Below are 17,481 nucleotides of genomic sequence, written 5' to 3'. Positions count from 1 at the left end.
TACTTCCTGGAAGGTTAAATAGAGGTTAATTTTTCACTAATTTGTCCAGAATTTTTTAAAATTAAATATTATATATAAATCTAATCCCTTACATTAGTTTTTCAGCCAGTTTCTACTCTTGAAACAACTCTCATATGAAATCTTGGGGTATTATTTTCTATAGATATGTATTGACATGCAATATACTACTATTGTATATACTGGAAAATGGACATGTATGTTTATTTTTTTATTATTTTTTAAAGATTATTTATTTGAGAGAGAGAGTGGGGGAGAAGCAGAGGGAAAGGAAGAGAGAGAACCTCAAGAAGACTCCATGCTGAGTTGGGAGCTTGACCCGGGGCTTGATCCTACCACCCTGAGATCATGACCTGAGCTGAAACCAAGAGTCGGAGGCTTAACTGACTGAGACACCCAGGAGCCCCAGACAGTTACTTTTAAAAGGGTAAGTTATTTTTGACTGAATGCCTGATGCTGTGTAAATTAAATCGTAGAGATCCAGAGTATATTCTATTCCTCCATCAGGATTTATTGCTTGCTTCACAAGTCTGATAGAGTGGAGCTGAGCACATGAATTCAATCAGAAGCTACGTTGATTCAAAATTGGGCTGCAGTTTTCATGGAGCTCAGTCTACCTCTCATTCATCTCTGCTCTAGGTCATAGCCCTCTAAAGCATTCAACTGGGAACCTATCTTATGTCCTGAGGCTCCTCTTCCTGGAAATTTTTGATGCTTAGCCCTTGCCTCCTTGGTATCATGGGTGTCCAGACAATTCTGCTCTGCTTTTCTGAGCTCTGTCTTTGGCAGACCTTCAGTGTGCTCTCTTATGTAGCTTCATAATTTGGCAAATGTCTAGAGGAGAAAACCATCAAGTCTCCAATTTTATCTCTCCATCTTTTTAGACCACTAAAATCTATGATGGTTTTTCTACTTCTAGAAGGATATTTCTGCATGGGCAAATTTGAACTCTTCACTTTTTCATCTGGTTCCCAAAATCAGCAACTAAGCCAGAGAAAAGGCTGCTGCAAAAAGTCATCTCATTTTTCCATGGTTCTACCATCTCCAAAATCCAGACCCTCTTGGATTTCATTGATCTGCAGTCCTCCAGTACTATCTCTAAATATCTCTCCAAGAGATATCTCCAAATATCTCTCCAAGATATTCTTGTTATTATTCAACCAACCTTTTCTATTATTCCTGTAAAAAATACTGGTCTGGCACAAATGACTCCAGCTTACTTAGAAACAATTATTATTCTATTACATAAAATCCTATGGGATCAAATCTTGTTTGTCATGTCTCCTGATTCTTGCTTGGATACACTTTTTTCCATGTGTTATGTTAACTTTGGTTGCAAACTTGAGTTTTAGCACGGTTGGCTTTTCCGCTAGTTTTGTGTACCTTGAGTTGTGAGTGGGTCTCTCCATTAGTATTTGATAATCCTCCCCCCATATTCTAAAGCCAATAATTAATGGAGTGTCCAGCCATTCAAATTTTATGACTTTTTGCTGATGTCTCAAGTAGCACGGTTCCAATGCCACTACTTTTCACTCCTTACAGGAACGTAACAACTCAAGCCTCTGGATTAATAGTACTGATGCTTTCTCCTTGAGTACCTCCAGTATTATTACACACACACACACACACACACACACACACACACACACACACTCCACTGGTTTTCAGAACTCTCTTGAGTTTTAGCACCTGAGATTCTGCCTTTTTATCTTATCAAGTTATTCTATGTACTGAGAAAATGAACTTGTTGTATTTCACCCAATTTTTCCAAATGTTTGTATTAGAAGCTTTTTTATGTAATAATCTACCAACTTGATTTTTCTACTGATTATAAAACAAGGATTGGGAAGGATAATTTTCTTTAAAAGTGTCCTTATAATTTGGTGAACAAACCATTTTGGGAACTTGAGAATAAGCACATTTGTTGTACTAATTAGAAATCATTTTTATTATTCTTATTCACCAAAACAGATTGTTAGGAACATTTTTGGTCTGGTTTGAGTTACTGCATATACTTAAAAGAAAAAAAAAAAAAGATGAAAGAAGCAAAGCAAGGCAAAACAAAGATTTCACAATTCAGATTTATCATCTGCCGAAACTGGTGAAGGTTATATTTATACTAAATTATATTTAGACAAAAAAAAAATTTTAAAATAATTTAAACTTCAACATTTGGCAATATTAAAACTTATCTATAAAGTGTTTCTGATGCTGCCTTCCACCAGCAGTGAAAAACCCAGAAAACATTCTTTGCAATCATAGCACTTGAGTATAGGATCTAATTCTGTGGAGCTATATATCTTTTGTCCTTTACCAAATGTAGAGCCAAGATTTTCTTTTTTTATGCAATGAAATACTAAGTAACATTGGAAGGAAAAGAGATGATTAGGAAGGAATAAAGCTTTTTGATTACAACAAGGCATTTTGAAACCTTTATTGTTGCAGGATTTTAAGCCATATCTAACAGACTATTCTGAAATTGATGTGCAAATTTCACAGTGCTTGATGAAATTTTCACTAAATGGGCTTTTCCCTAACAGAAGAGAAGTCATTTTGTGATCCAGTAGCTAGCATCATTAGTGGAGATGGTGGAGACTCCTGAGTTTTTAATGCATTCTGGGAAACCGCCACGACTTGGCAAGGTCTCTCTGTGGTTGCTTTATAGTGCAGAGCCTCACTCTGCGTAGTAAAAATAAAACCAAATTCATTTGGGCACAGTCTTTTTGTTGCTTTATTTAATTTTCACTTTGGCATATGGCCCTTCAAGCTTTAATAGGGCAGATGTGGCTTTGGAAGAGTTTACTAATCCAACTTGGTTAATGACTTTCATGGTAGAAGCCAGCTCAGCAGTTTTCGCTCAGTCCATATTTAGTTCCTCTTCTCATCAATTTTTCCTGTGGTGGAAAACCTCTCCATGGGGCCACCGATTACCAGTAGATGTTTTCCTGATTTTGAAGTAACTGCCCTGAGGTTTTGAGGATGCAAAGACACAGGCGGTGTAAATGTTACTGATGCTGAGCGATTGATTCCTGGGGGAGGGAGAAGCAAGTTGCCCCTCCTTTCATGGTGGGGCGTGACAGCTCCAGATTGCTCTGTGGGATAGAGAGTTAATTACATGGGGTGAGCATCTGGGAAAATCCAACATGAATTAGAATATTTGATGATCATTGGTGTTCCTGATGTCAGTTCAGGGCAGTGACACCAGGCAGTGTGTCCTTCATGTCCTGAGGAAGACTAGAGTGTTCTACATTTTGGAGTCCATTTTTTTTTTAAATTTTATTCATTTATTTGACAGAGAGAGATCACAAGCAGGCAGAGAGGCAGGCAGAGAGAGAGGAGGAAGCAGGCTCCCTGCTGAGCAGAGAGCCCGATGTGGGGCTCGATCCCAGGACTCTGAGATCATGACCTGAGCCGAAGGCTGCGGCTTAACCCACTGAGCCACCCAGGTGCCCCTGGAGTCCATTTTCTGACAGTAATATATATTAAGGCCTGCCTCACAGAATTTTGTGATGATTCAGTGGCAGGAAGGGGTGTTTCCCAAACTTGTAATTCACATACCAATATGAGCAATTTTTAATGTTATATCTGGGTTCTGTTTAATCATATTTTACTTAACATGTTTTAACAAACAACTACCCCCCCTTTTTTAGTTGTTCCTTTGGCCACATCCCAAGCAATATTTGCAAAAATCTGATGCACTGGTTATATATTTTTTATTATACATCAAGATAAAAGTAAAACCATCTTTTGCATATTTTGGGCAACACCGATAATGTGCTCACATAATAATATGATAGTTTTAATTGTACTGGTTGTATCTCCCATTAGACTTCAAGTTACGTGACAACAGGGGCTTTTATTCAATTTATTTATTCTGATGTCTTTGAAACCTAGCATAATATTTGGCATACAGGAAGATCTCAAATTGTCTAAAAATTATTTTGGGATTTCTTGTTTACTTGGAGGAGGAGTCAGACATGAGGAAGAGATGATTCCTTCTCTCCATAGAACACCTGCACTCAAGTTTGGCATCCCATGGGACAGGGTGCTTCCTCCCTCTGGCAGGAGGCCTGTGCTTGAACATAACTTCCCATGAGCTCCAAGAGCTGGATGATTGGCTTTCTGATATTACTACAGAAACCTTTAAAACTTAATCTGATGTGCCTGCCTCCCCTGTATTCTGATTATCACCTTACCCTCACTTCTGCTTTCTCTCCTTTATTCCACATCCTTATGCTCTCTCTTTTCTTTCTCACACACACACACACATACACACACACACACTCTGACAAGGTTCTTTTCATATTTGCCTTCTAAGGGAAATCAGCTTGTTGGCCGGGGTCCTCCTCTGAACCTTCACCCCTGGTGTATCCAGGCACGTATGTCTGCAGAAGGATGAAAGGGTGGGGCCTCTGCCTTGCAGGCTTGGCTTGGACATGTCCCCACTGAGGCCCTTTCTTTAGTCTGTCCTGTATGACCTTGTGGAAATCTTCCCAAGCTCTCCTTCATGATGTCTGGCAATCAAAAATGACAAACCCTCGACATAACTGCAGGATGACGCATATATATATGTAACCTTGTGTTCAGTGAAACCAAACTCTCTGAAATCATCCTTACACGGACCCAACTCCTGGCCCAGAGTAGCTGCACAGTAAATATTTGCTGACCTCATGATGAATGGGTAAAAGAACACTTGCAGCCAGTGAAAGAATAAATAGCTGAACAAACTTTCTGCAAGTTGTTTTATCATGATTAAGAGAGTGAAATGCACAGAGCTCAGAAGAATAATAAACTAGAACTTAAGTTAGCTGGCACATTTAGGAGATGACTTTATTCTAGATAACCAAATTTTTGGAATAACTGAAACTTATTCTTCAAAGCACATATTTATCTTTTGAATAAGCTCTCTTTAAAAAGGTGGCCTGGGGCACCTGGATGGCTCAGCTGGTTGAGTGACTGGCTCTTGATTTGGGCTTAGGTAGGATCTCAGGGTCCTGAGACTGAGCCCCAAGAGGCTGGCTCCACACTCAGCAGGGAGTATGCTTGAGAGTCTCTTCTTCTGTCCCTCCCCCACACTCTCTTCCTCTCTCTCAAATAAATAAATAAATAAATCTTTTAAAAATTAAATAAATAAAAATTAAAAGGTGGCCTACTTCTCTGCCTTATTAAATTGAATATATTGTGTATAATTTAACATTCCCCTGAACACTTATTAGTAAAGGGGCTCCTGGGAGGTTCAGTCACTTAACCATCTGCCTTCGGCTCAGGTCATGATCCCCAGGTCTCTCTCTCACTCCCTCTACCCCTCCACCCCTGAGCATTCTCTCTCTCTCTCTCAAATAAGTAAATAAAATCTTTTTAAAAAATAAAATAAAAAAACTTATTCGTAAAAACTGTATTTTTTTTTAAAGATTTTATTTATTTATTTGACAGACAGATCACATGTAGGCAGAGAGGCAGGCAGAGAGAGAGGAAGGGAAGCAGGCTCCCTGCTGAGCAGAAAGGCTGATGTGGGGCTCGATCCCAGGACCCTGGGATCATGACCTGAGCTGAAGGCAGAGGCTTTAATCCACTGAGCCACCCAGGCACCCCAGTAAAAACTGTATTTTAGAAGTAAGTAGAATTAAGCATAGATCTAGACATTTCAGGAGTCTTCTTTTGTATAATTTTTGCTTGGCTGAAAAATAATGTATAACCAAAGGATACTGATAACAAAGTACATTCGTTGGTAGGAGTTTATTCTTTATCTCCACAGTGTTTATTCTACATGGATATTTCTCACAGAAAGGAATTGGGAAAGATTATGTGCTATATGTAGTTACTCACATATTTGTTCTAGTATTTGTGCATTAGTTGAATTCTTGACTCCATCTCAGTTTTTATCTGCAGAACAAGAAAAACCAGAATTTTTCTAATTAGATATTCTTTGGGGAACTTTGTAGGCAAAACATTTCATTAGGGATGTGTACAAGGAGATTCACTGGAATAGACTTTCATAGTTAATGTTTATTGAACACATACTACTGCTAGCCACTTTCTAACATTTAACCTTACCTTTGCAATTATATGACATAAAGTGGCATTATCGCCATTTTATAAGATGAAATCTGAAGCACAGTGTGGTTTAGTAACTCTCCTAAAGATCTCACTGCTAGGAAAGTTGTCTGTTGACCTTTCTTGGTGACCCTCTTTTTTCCACCCTAGACATGGATCTTCCTTCAATTTCTTATCTTATTAGTGATATGAAGGTATTGTTTGGAGGTAATCAGGCCTAGGGATGACCAATGGGAAGTACAACATGGTATCAGAAACAGATTTAAAGCCAATGTCGCATTTTACCATGACTAGAGTGGTGCTTGGGTGGCTCAGTGCATTAAAGCCTCTGCCTTTGGCTCAGGGAATGATCTTGGGGTCCTGGGATTGAGCCCCGCATTGGGCTTTCTGCTCAGTGGGGAACCTGCTTTCCCCTTTCTCTCTCTCTCTCTCTCTGCCTGCCTCTGCCTGCTTGTGATTTCTGTCTGTCAAATAAATAAATAAACTCTTAAAAAAAAAAAGTCTTTACCATGACAAAATTATCTCACACCTTGGAAAATTTCTTGCAGGTATGTCCTCTGTAGAGCCCTAGCATACTTCATGTGTTCTACCTAAAGGGCCAGAGCCCTTCTCCGTAGGGAGGCTCTTCATTCCCCAGCCCCACATACTCTCCGCAGGCAACCAGTGAAAAACAAAAATTCCTTTCACTTTCCTGCGCAAGGCAGCTCGCCTTTCTTTTTGAAATTTCTTCTTCTTTCAGACCATGAGTGGATTAGTATTTTTCATGTCCAAAGAGACTTTACCAGATATTTTTCTAAATGAAGAACTGTTTCCATCCCCACTGGTATACAGAAATAGCCCTGGGTAATGCATTTTTGTTTGTTTTCAATATTGATCTTTTTCTTTTCACTACATCTATTAGTATCAGAAATTGAAAAGAACTTGATAATAGGAAACTGGCAAAAGTTATGACTAGATGAAGGATTTCATGCTTAATTTCACAGGGAAATGTTCACTAAATGTTAAGTGCAAAAACAGACTATAAAACACAAATTGCAGTTTTGAACACTTCTTTTTTTTTTTTTTAACTTTAATGGAAGTACTCAGGAACTGTAAATACCAACTATTGTCTGTCATAAACTATAACACAGAGACCCCCCTCTGGGTTTACTGTGATGTGAAAGATCCTTTGCTATTACTCAAATTCTCTTAACTGTTGTGCTTCCCTGATAACCAACTTAACTAACAGCTAATAATTACGACAAACTTACTCTGGGCCAAATAGAGCTCAATGTATTTCACAGGAATTAACTCATCTAAACTCATTCGAAACAACCAGATGATACAATGAGGCCAGTACTTCTACAGATGAGGCCTGTACTTCTACTCTTCCTACTTTTTAACTAAGTAAACTGAGGCGCAGAGAAGTTAAGGACCTGGTTCAATTCATAAAGCAGCCAGATTTGAACCCAGAAAAGTCTGGCTCTGGACCCTATATTCTTATCCACCAAGCCTGGGTGCTTTTCCTCTTTCTGTTCTTGTTCTCAAACATCGCTTCTTCCTACGTCAGTTGGTTCTGCTCCAGTCAACTTCTGCCGTTCCTAATGTGCGCTTCTCTTTGTTAGGGTAGAATGGGCATGCTTAGCATAAGCATAATCAAATTTACTGTATCAATAACCTTCATATTAGGTACAGTATTAAATCAGTAGTTTCTGGTCGAATGAATGTTTATAAGAGCTCCACTGCCTCTCCCATATGGAAAGGGAGTCTTTCCTTGTCATTTAGAGACCTCTTATAGTTGAATACAGGGATGAGCTGTTCCCAACTGTTGAGTGGGTGGAAGTCTGACCGCCAAGTAACTGGGGCAGTGATTATGTACTTAATGCTTTTTGAAAGTAAACCCTGTTACGCCTAGGGAAGAACTCAGAGTTAAGGGGGTTAATGGAGCATCTGGTGCCTCCACTGATAAACTTGGAGAAGCCCCAGGCCTGTAAGTAATACATTGTGGGTGGAATGTTCTTTATTTAAGTCTGGAGAGTCTCTGAGGCACAGGATGACGGGTAGGGGATTCCCATGCAGCCCGGTGACGCTGAGAGCACACTCGACAGTGGGCAGAGCCCTGTCTTCTCCCATCTGTTTTAGTCCAGCTCTAGACAGGGGTCCAGAAGCCCCTCTGTCAATCAGTTGTTTGCTTCCTCAACAGGAGAAGGGAGCTGCCCAGCTGGCAACAGAACAGTGGGCCTCATAGGACTTTGTTATGAGGTTACGTTTTCATCCTGTTCCAATCTCTGCTTGGTTGGATAGCAGTTTCTTCTCCGTAAGGACACATCATAAATGTGTCACCACACAAATTCTCTGTAAGAACGGATAATTCTTATATCTGCCTTCAAACCCTTTCGTAATCAATTCCTCTGAAGTTTTCTGTTGAAAATTTTTTTTTTTTTAGTAAGAGAGATCAGAGGCAGCTGTACAAGTGAAGGTGTGAAGAGGGGGCCAAAGATCTCACTGATTTCCAGTCGATAAGATCATGTGTGTTTTTTCACTGTAGTTTCCAGAAGCAAAATAAATGATAAGAACTAAACCGAAACTCCTTGAGCTTGCTTGTGCATGCACTGATTTTCCTTGCACATCTGCCTGCTTTCTGGGGCTGCCGCGGGAAAGGCGGCCTTGGAGGGGAGTGTGAGATGACTGATGGGCAAATGCCTTTGCACAGAATGGATTACGTAGTCTTCCCAGTTGTTCGATGGTGCGATTCTCTCTCCTCCCCGTTTTACCGCTTCTTACCTTATACAACATTATAAGGTATCCTCTGAGTACAAGTGAAAAAGTGCAGTGTAAGGCCATCCCATAACCTCCTTTAAAAATTATGGTTCATCTCGACATGTAAGAATTGCTTTGTGCTTTGGCAAGATACCATCCTCTGGGTGTGAGAAGAGCTGCCCCATGGCTCTTTGGGTTGCGTTTGTTATCACAGTACGTCAACCTAGATTTGGCCTGTCACACAAATGTGCTGTCAGTAGCTTAGTTTTGACAGTTTTAGTTATGTGTCTCCTCGTAGCATATTGTCACACATACTCTGACAAGAAGAGATGTGGTGTGCTAAATATATATCCTCCAGGACAAAGAGAGACGCAGCTCTTGGGGCAAAACTATAAATTATTTTGGAGTTAATCTGTTTTGTAGTGGATTAAAACCATCTCTTTGTGGTAGAAAAAAGTTTTCATGTCTAGTTTATAAGAAATGAAGTGTTTTAAATGGAAAACTAAGGAGTGATTTTATAACAACGAATGTCCATCCTTTAATTATATACAAATTTGTCATAAAATATTAGAGAAAATAGGGATGCGTGCTCTATCAAAGGAGATGACAATTCTATGTATTTATGTTTGTTGATACTCTCAGATGGCATATGGCTTCAGAAAGATTAAGAATCCTCATGGGATGCCAGTACTGATATACATTGATCATCTGGTACACCAGAGGAGGAGGGCTATTACCTTAGAGATATTTGATCTCAAGCACAGATTTATAAGGAACACAAGCCATATTTGAAAAACAGGTTTCAGCTGGCTTGCTCAGTTAGTAGAATATGAAGCTATTTAGCTCACCGTTGAATTGGTGTTGGATCCCAGCAAAAGCAAAAATGGCAATAGTAGGTTTCAGTTCCTAGGCCTACCCTATATTTTCTGTACCCTTATTTCCACCAATTCCAGCTTGGGTTTCCTCATTTTATTCCTTCCCTTTAGATTATTTTTTATTTCAGAAGCACTTGAAATGACAAAAGCTGAGTCTTCTGAGGGAAGGCTGCATTATCTGATAGATCAACACCCTAACATAGCTTTCCAAATAGATCACGCTTCTAACAAATTCTAAAAAAAATCAAGATTTTCCTGATTCCCTTTTCAGTCTTTCTCAAACAAAAGATGAAGCTTTAGGCATCTGTCCCTTTTTTGCTCAGATTGCCCCTTACATCTGGGATGCCTTGTTGTCAACGTATTCCTTTTTGGCCAAATTTAAATACCATTTCCTCATTAGTCCCCTCCATGACCCAGCTGCTTCTCCTCTATCTTCCCATGCAAATGTACCTATGTTCCTAGAACTCTTTTCCTTCTTTCTTATACTCTTGTTAGCTGACCTCATGTCTATCTTTTCCACTGACTATAAATTCCTCAAGTGCAAGGAATTTTTCTTCTTACTTCTGTTTCCTGGATAGAGAGTAAATGCTCACTAATTGTTCACATGGATAAAAGATCCTGAAAGAGGATCAAGCACATGGAAGCACATAGTATCATTAAGATTAATGGTAGGAAAGAGAGAGTCCAGTAGCTTCTTGTCTGTGTGATGCCTCGTCTCATGGTGCTTTCACATCTCTGGCCGAATCATCAGGGAAATGGATAAACCTGAAAATAGTATTCTCTCACGGTTGACTTCACTACTATGCTTTTGTTATTTTACCCAAGAGTAATTTGAGGGCATTCATCATAAAAAAGTATAGAAAAAACTGAAAACAACAACAAACAAACAATAATAAAACAATAAAAACTGAACTAAAAAACAACAATGAAGCATTTAAAGTAAAATAAAACTAAGAGTCCAATCATAAAAGTGGGTTGGGGAAAAGAAAGCTAGAAAGCATAGCTTCATTAAGACAATCTCTTGTACATTCATTCTAAGGCAACATGATGCACAGTGTCTCTGACATAATTAAATCAATGTCTGTGAAGGCTTTTCTTTGAGGGACTTGGTAATTAGCATATTCAGTCAGATGATTAACATGATTAACTAGCATATTCCATAGCATTAATAAAATCAGTTGGACTTCTCAGGACTTGTGTAGGAAAAAAACATGGAGAGCTCTAGTAAGTATCTCAAGCGGAGATGCTCTGAGCTTTTGATAGACCATCCCAGTCTTGGGTGCTGCTACTTGAATCACCTGCTCTAGGACTGATGGTATTAGATTTGGGTGGAAAGGAGGGCTTGAGTAATGTGTGTCTGCAATCAGTGCTCAGGAATCCATTGGTAGCCACGTGCAAATATATAAAAAAAAAATCTTAGTAGTGTTCCATGGACACACTGCCACCAGTGTGTCCAAGAAGTCACCGTGGGAGAGGGAGGACTTGTAAACCACTGACAGTTAAAAGGAACACAAGGTTTCCTCCATGTGGTCCAGTTCTAACCTCATTAAATATAAGGCAGGATGAAGGTGGGGGGTGGTTACAAGGGAGCTATAGAATTTCCCCCACTGGAAGGACTGAATGTAGATCCAGAACTGAAACATGAGAGACAGAGAGGTCCTGTTTCTCCATCACCTCCTAGTCACTTTTAAGTAACTTTTCTCTGCTTTTTCATGCAAAAACCATAAATACCAACATGCATGTCTCCGCAGTCCCTACATTTAGATGTTCTTAAAAATTCAGTGTCATCAGCTAAGTGATTAGAGTCCCTGAGTCCTAACTGTAAACTCACAGGAGGGAGGATCCCATTAATCCAGCTTGGGTCAGTATCTACTTAACTGAACAATTTAGGCAAAAGGGGCAGAGTCCTAGAAGTTGGCTATAAGGAGTGGTTCTAGAGAAAGGGGCAGAGTGTAGGCAGCATTTACAAAGATCTCATTTAATGAATGTACATTTGTAGTAACTGAAGACCCTGTGGGAGTTTTTGTCTATCACAAGGAAGGACAGCCAGCACATTCAGGAATCAGCTTTTATTTTCTCTTTGACTAAAGGGGGAATATTTTGTAGCCTAATTAAGGTTGTGCCTTGATCCTATGTTATACTACTTAAAAGTATTGAGTCTCAGGGCACCTGGGTGGCTCAGTCTGTTAAGCGTTCAACTCTTGATTTTGGCTCAGGTCATGATCTCAGGGTCATGACATTGAGCCTCCATTTGGGTTTTTGCTCAGCGGGGAGTCTGCTTGAGAGTCTCCCTCTCCCTCTACCCTCCCCCCTCTCAAAAAGAAAATATTGAGTCTCAGTCATTCCTGTAGAAAGCAAGAGAGTAAATTTAGAACATACTTGTGAAATTGAAAAGCATGGCTAATTGCTTCCATAATCATTTCTGCACACTTATCTTGACAAAAGCAGTATCTGAGGACAATTAGTGATCTCAATAACTGTCGTCATTGGGGGCCTGGGTGGCTCAGTGGGTTAAAGCTGCTGCCTTTGGCTCAGGTCATGATCCCAGGGTCCTGGGATCGAGTCCCATATCAGGCTCTCTATTCAGCAGGGAATCTGCTTCTCCATCACTCTCTGCCTGCCTCTCTGCCTACTTGTGATCTCTGTCTGTCAAATAAAAAAATAAAATCTTTAAAAAAAATAATAACAGTTGTCATTGGGCTGCCCAGGAAGCTCAGGCAGTTGAGTATCTGCCTTTGGCTCAGGTCATGATCCTGGCCCTGAGATGGAGCCCCCCATCGGGCTCTCTGCTCAGTGAGGAGTCTGCTTCTCCCTCTCTCTGCCCTTCCCCCCTGCTCATGCTCACTCTCTCTCTCTCTCAAATAAATGAATAAAAATCCTTAAAAAAATAGCAGCTGTCATTTTTTGTTATGGACATTAGTCAGTGTTTGGCCTTCAGCTATGATGTCATGCTCTCAGCCATGGTAACATGGTAATCACTTCTAAAAAAATATCCGTGGAGACTAAGACATGAATGATAACAGTTCTCTTTGAACCGTCAAAAATGACGAGAGTTGTGGTGACAGTAGCAATTGGCAGCAGCTACTTCCTTTTCCTCTCCGTTCCTTCAGGGCCACCCAGCAGACTGTTCTCTTCCTTTGTTTCCTTTGGCTCTTTGCCTTTTCCTCTCCCTGCGGGTACCTGTTTCTGTTTTTTAATACTCCTGTCGAGGACTGCATGGCTCCACCATCACAACCTCCATACTCTCAGCCAGAACAGGGAGTTATGCTTTTTTCTCTATACTTCTAAAATGAATGTAGACCTTTGTGGAAATGATTAAAATATAAATTGCATTTCTGAGTCAGACCAACCTACAGCAAGCACATTTTAAGAATTACTCTGCAATCCAGTTCTTTTTCTTCTATTTTTTTAAGTGATGATTTTTTTTTTGCATTGTACTGACTATATTATGCTTTAGTTCTGATGACAGTACTACCAAAATAATAATAGTGTCTGCTCCAATAATTTAACAGAGTGAAACTTACCACCACCCATTCTGAAGCATTAATAAAAAGCTCGGTGCTAAGTGAGCCTCAGTGCAGTTGGAAGAAAAGGCATAGACATCAGGTGTGAAAAGGTTACCTCAAAGCAAACTATGTATTATGACAATTTGAGAGTCTAATAGTTATATATTTTCCTTTTTCTATTTCTGTTGTTAAAGAGAATATAAAGAACCTTTATTATTCTGTTCCTTATTCAGTTTCCAATCTAATTTCAAGTAACTACATGACAAGAACCTTTTCACACTTCTTTCATATTACCTCAGCTCAGGACACAACAGGTGTTCAAAAAATATTTGTTGATTGAGCTATATGAAAAAATACTTTTCCTTGTAAAAAGCTTTCTCAAGTTCTTAATAGTATCTATGAGAGATCAATGTACAATAGAATGCAGTTTTTTTCTCTTCCTGTTTCTCTTTCCTTCCTTAATGATTCAGATGAGGCTGATATAATAATTCAATATATTGTTGGATATAAATAATTCAGATGAGGTTGATGTCATTTGAAATGGGAAGCCCTGGTGGTCCAGAGTGGGCTGGCAGTCCGAGCTCTCAAAGGATAAGAAGGGCTTCTACCTATAAAAGTGGCCCCACATGGTTAGTCAGAACCTGAAGAAATCCATGTGGATGGGTGGCCTTCTCTAAGGTGTCAGAGTCCAAGCTATTTGAGGGTGTGTGTGTGTGTGTGTGTGTGTGTGTGTGTGTGTATGGTATGTGGAGTGGCTGTCATGGCAAGTGAAGACCCATTTGGGATGAGGAGAATATCCACATTGGCTTTGAGAAAGGGAATGGGCGGTGACAGAGATGGAACACTGGCGATATAGAGAGGAGTTGATTAAATAAACACATATAATAAAGATAATGGGAGTCCATTTCCCATGGCTGGAAAACCATTATAAATATAGCGATAGAAAAAACTAGAGTGGATCCTGCAGATTGGATTTGACACTAGAGAATTAATGACTCTCAATATAGATCCAAAGAAGGTAGATAACTCTAAAAATAAACATAGTTTTATATTTAGAAACACACTGAGCATATGTGTTTATGAATGTGTTAAGTGTATACATACATATATTCCCTAGGTCTGTTTGCTTAGAGTACTCTGGAGCAACCATTCTCCACAAAAAGGATCCAGGACTCTTTGAGAAATGCCCCTTTCAGGCCTGATACAGGGGAAGTTTGATAAACTCTTATTCTTATGACAGACAATAGAGTTCAAAAGTTTTCTCAGAGAGGTTCCCACTGATGAAACCAAGTTCAATTTGAGTATCAAAATGATTAGTAGATTATAGCCCATTGATAAAATAGGAAACCATGAATCCATGATGACACAAATAAATGAATGAGCAGACAAAAAGCTTGATCAGAAACAGGGTGTTTAAATGGTTTCAAAGTACCTTTTCACAAAACCATTATCAAGCAGTTTTACAGGCAGATCCCATACTAATCAAGGGATCAAAGTGAATAGTACTATCAAAGGGGACAACTGGAATTTATGCCAATTCTTATATATTAGATGGATAAGTAAATAAATATTAAAGAATTAATACATGCAAATTTTAAGTATATGTAGAATAAAAGTCTTATCAATCAATAAAAGTAATGGGTGGCAAAATTAATAAATATTTGCTAAATTTGATCAAGAGGGAAATAGCATGAATACTAAAATAATAATAGAATATAAGATACAGGGCTATTAACTGGAGCTGTGGAGATGAACAAATCTGAACAAAATACTACTCACAGATTTGGACCAATGAAATTGCTATTATTTTTCTAAGAAAATGTAAATTAATACAGTGACTGAAAAAGAAGTAGAAAATCTAAAACCATCAATAACTGTAGAAGGAATTGAAAATGTAGTCAGAAATTTCTCTCAAAAGAAAAGTCTAATGCCAGATGGTTTACTGTAAGTTTTATAAAAATTTTAAAGGAATAGCTAATTCTCATGTTTTAGAAATTCTTGCAAATGATTGAAAAAGGTAGAAAGCTATCTAATTAATCTTCCAAAGTTCACTTCAGAGTGACACCAAAACAGTATGATTTTAATACACAAAAAGGTAAACGTCTAGTAGTATTCTAATTATAAATAGATGCAAAAATTCAAATAAGGTATTAGCAAGGAAAATTGCAGCAGAATATTGAAGGTATGAGTAAGTAGGGACTCTAACAGGAATTCAGATTTTTCATCAGGAAATTTAGTGTGGTTCTCTATAGAAACAGATTAAGGGGGGTGCCTGGGTGGCTTGGTGGGTTAAGCTTCTGCTTTCAACTTGGGTCATGATCTCAGGGTCCTGGGATCTAGCCCTGCATCTGGGCTCTGCTCAGCAGGGAGCCTGCTTCCCTCCTCTTTCTCTGCCCGCCTCTCTGCCCACTTGTGATCTCTGTCTGTCAAATAAATAAATTTTTAAAAAATCTTTAAAAAAACAGATTAAGGGGGGAAATCATATAATTATTTCAGTTGATGCTCTTCAAAAAACACTTAATAAAATATAACACCAATTAATATTAAAACTCTTCACTTGAGACAGAAGTTTCTTTTTTTATTTTTATTTTTTATTTATTTTACTTATTTGAGAGAGAGAGAGAACACACAAGCAGCAGGGGTGGTGGGGAGGGAAAGGCAGAGGGAGAGGCAAACTCCCCATGGAGAGCTGGGCATGGGAGTTGATCCCAGAACTCAGAGATCATGGCATGAATGGAAGACACACTAAAATGACTGAGGCACCTAAGCACCCCTGAGGAAGGGAAGTTAGTTAATGTGCTAAAGGGTATCCATGGGCTATCTACAGCAAGCATCATAGAAAATGGTGTAACTTTTGAAGCATTCTTAGTGAAGAATTAAGATGAAGATGCCAATACTATACCTTTTCAACACTGCTCAAAGACTAAGCCCAAGCAATAAATTTGATTTAAAAAAAAAGTGGAAATGAGAACTGATGGAAAGGCAGAGGCAAATGTCATTATTTGTAAATGGAACAATAATCTAAAATAGAAGACCATGAATTTAATGAGCAAGTGTTTAAGGCTATTAATGGTTTAAGAGACTTAAATCATTATTAGAATGAAAAGATCTAGACTTACGGGAAAGGCGACTGTGAATGATGCCCCTCTAGTTTTGGTCCCTTTTTGGACAGATGACAAGATTAAGTTTATAGTGAAAAGCATTATTAAATATTTGTGTTGTATTAACTCAAGTTGCTTTCATAAGAAATCACTTTGCTATCTTTAGAAATGAAGCTTCTGTGGGTTTATGTCATTATTTGGAAAAAAATTTCAAAATAGAAAATAAAATTAGACTGGGAGCCAATAAGTTTGCCGTTCTCCCAAAATTCCCATTTTCAGATATTCCCTTCCCTTTTCATCTGCTTATGGAAAAATCATCACAAAAGCAGATTCACATATTTGAAAACATACAAACTCATAATCTATATTTGCAGTGGAGTTCCATTTTCTTTGTATTTAAATGACCTCCTGAAATATAGAAATTATTATTATTGTCATCATTACTTTTATGCATCATCGAACGCTTTTTGAGTCATTGATCCAAATTTTCAAATAGGGGCATTAACTCAGCATGATACTTATAATAGAAAATAGTGAATTCACGATTATAAAAAATGTACTGCAAATAGTGGAGTAATTTATCAGCAGAGACAAAAAGGCGTTCTGTTAACTGAAGAAGAGGCAAGAAGAATTGATAAACACACTTACGGTTCCTACAACAACTTTTCAGAAGGTGAGGATTATTATATATGTAACAAGATTTCTGTGAAAATCAAATTGTTTCACATCTTAAGTTTATGAAATGCTTGCTAACATAATCATTCCATCACTTTTTCTTCTAAAGCTTTCATGTTATCTGAGGACCACTTGACTGACCACCAGATGTCTGGAAACCTCACTTCAGGAAGCTCTCCTTCAAGTATTTGAGGAATGGAAGTTGAGGCAACATCTGGGTTAAAATTATATAGTTGTGGAATAGTTAAGAGATGCTGCTTATCATGCATTTATTTCTATTGGAGGGGGGCCTCAAGGCCATTTCTCAGTACAAAGCCTAAAACTGACACTTTATTCTCCACATTTGAGAACTTATTACCATGTGTTCAATAGCTTCTGAGGAGATGATGGTGCTTTAGAAATCATTGGTGGGGAGAGAGCAGAACCACATAGAACTTTCTTCCCCAATAAAATCATATTTTAACACTGCCTGGCTTGTCTCCATTTTCAAAAGAAAGATATTAATCTTCAGTT

At 38.6% G+C, this 17,481-nt stretch overlaps 2 long non-coding RNA genes across 2 annotated transcripts in view; both read left to right on the top strand.

Moving 5' to 3' along the window:
- Nucleotides 1-280, top strand: part of LOC116592955 — a 99,785-nt gene extending 99,505 nt beyond the window's left edge. Inside the window, exon 3 of the long non-coding RNA XR_004286675.1 lies at nt 246-280. This is a non-coding gene — a long non-coding RNA (uncharacterized LOC116592955). The remainder of the gene's footprint in view (nt 1-245) is intronic.
- An 81-nt stretch (nt 281-361) lies between these two features.
- LOC116592948 overlaps nt 362-17,481 on the top strand; it is a 214,734-nt gene continuing 197,614 nt past the window's right edge. The window contains exon 1 of the long non-coding RNA XR_004286670.1: nt 362-445. This is a non-coding gene — a long non-coding RNA (uncharacterized LOC116592948). The remainder of the gene's footprint in view (nt 446-17,481) is intronic.

The sequence above is a fragment of the Mustela erminea genome, chromosome 1, assembly GCF_009829155.1.
Source record: "Mustela erminea isolate mMusErm1 chromosome 1, mMusErm1.Pri, whole genome shotgun sequence".
Classification (NCBI taxonomy): domain Eukaryota; kingdom Metazoa; phylum Chordata; class Mammalia; order Carnivora; family Mustelidae; genus Mustela; species Mustela erminea.
This window is presented reverse-complemented; position numbering and strand designations above follow the sequence as displayed.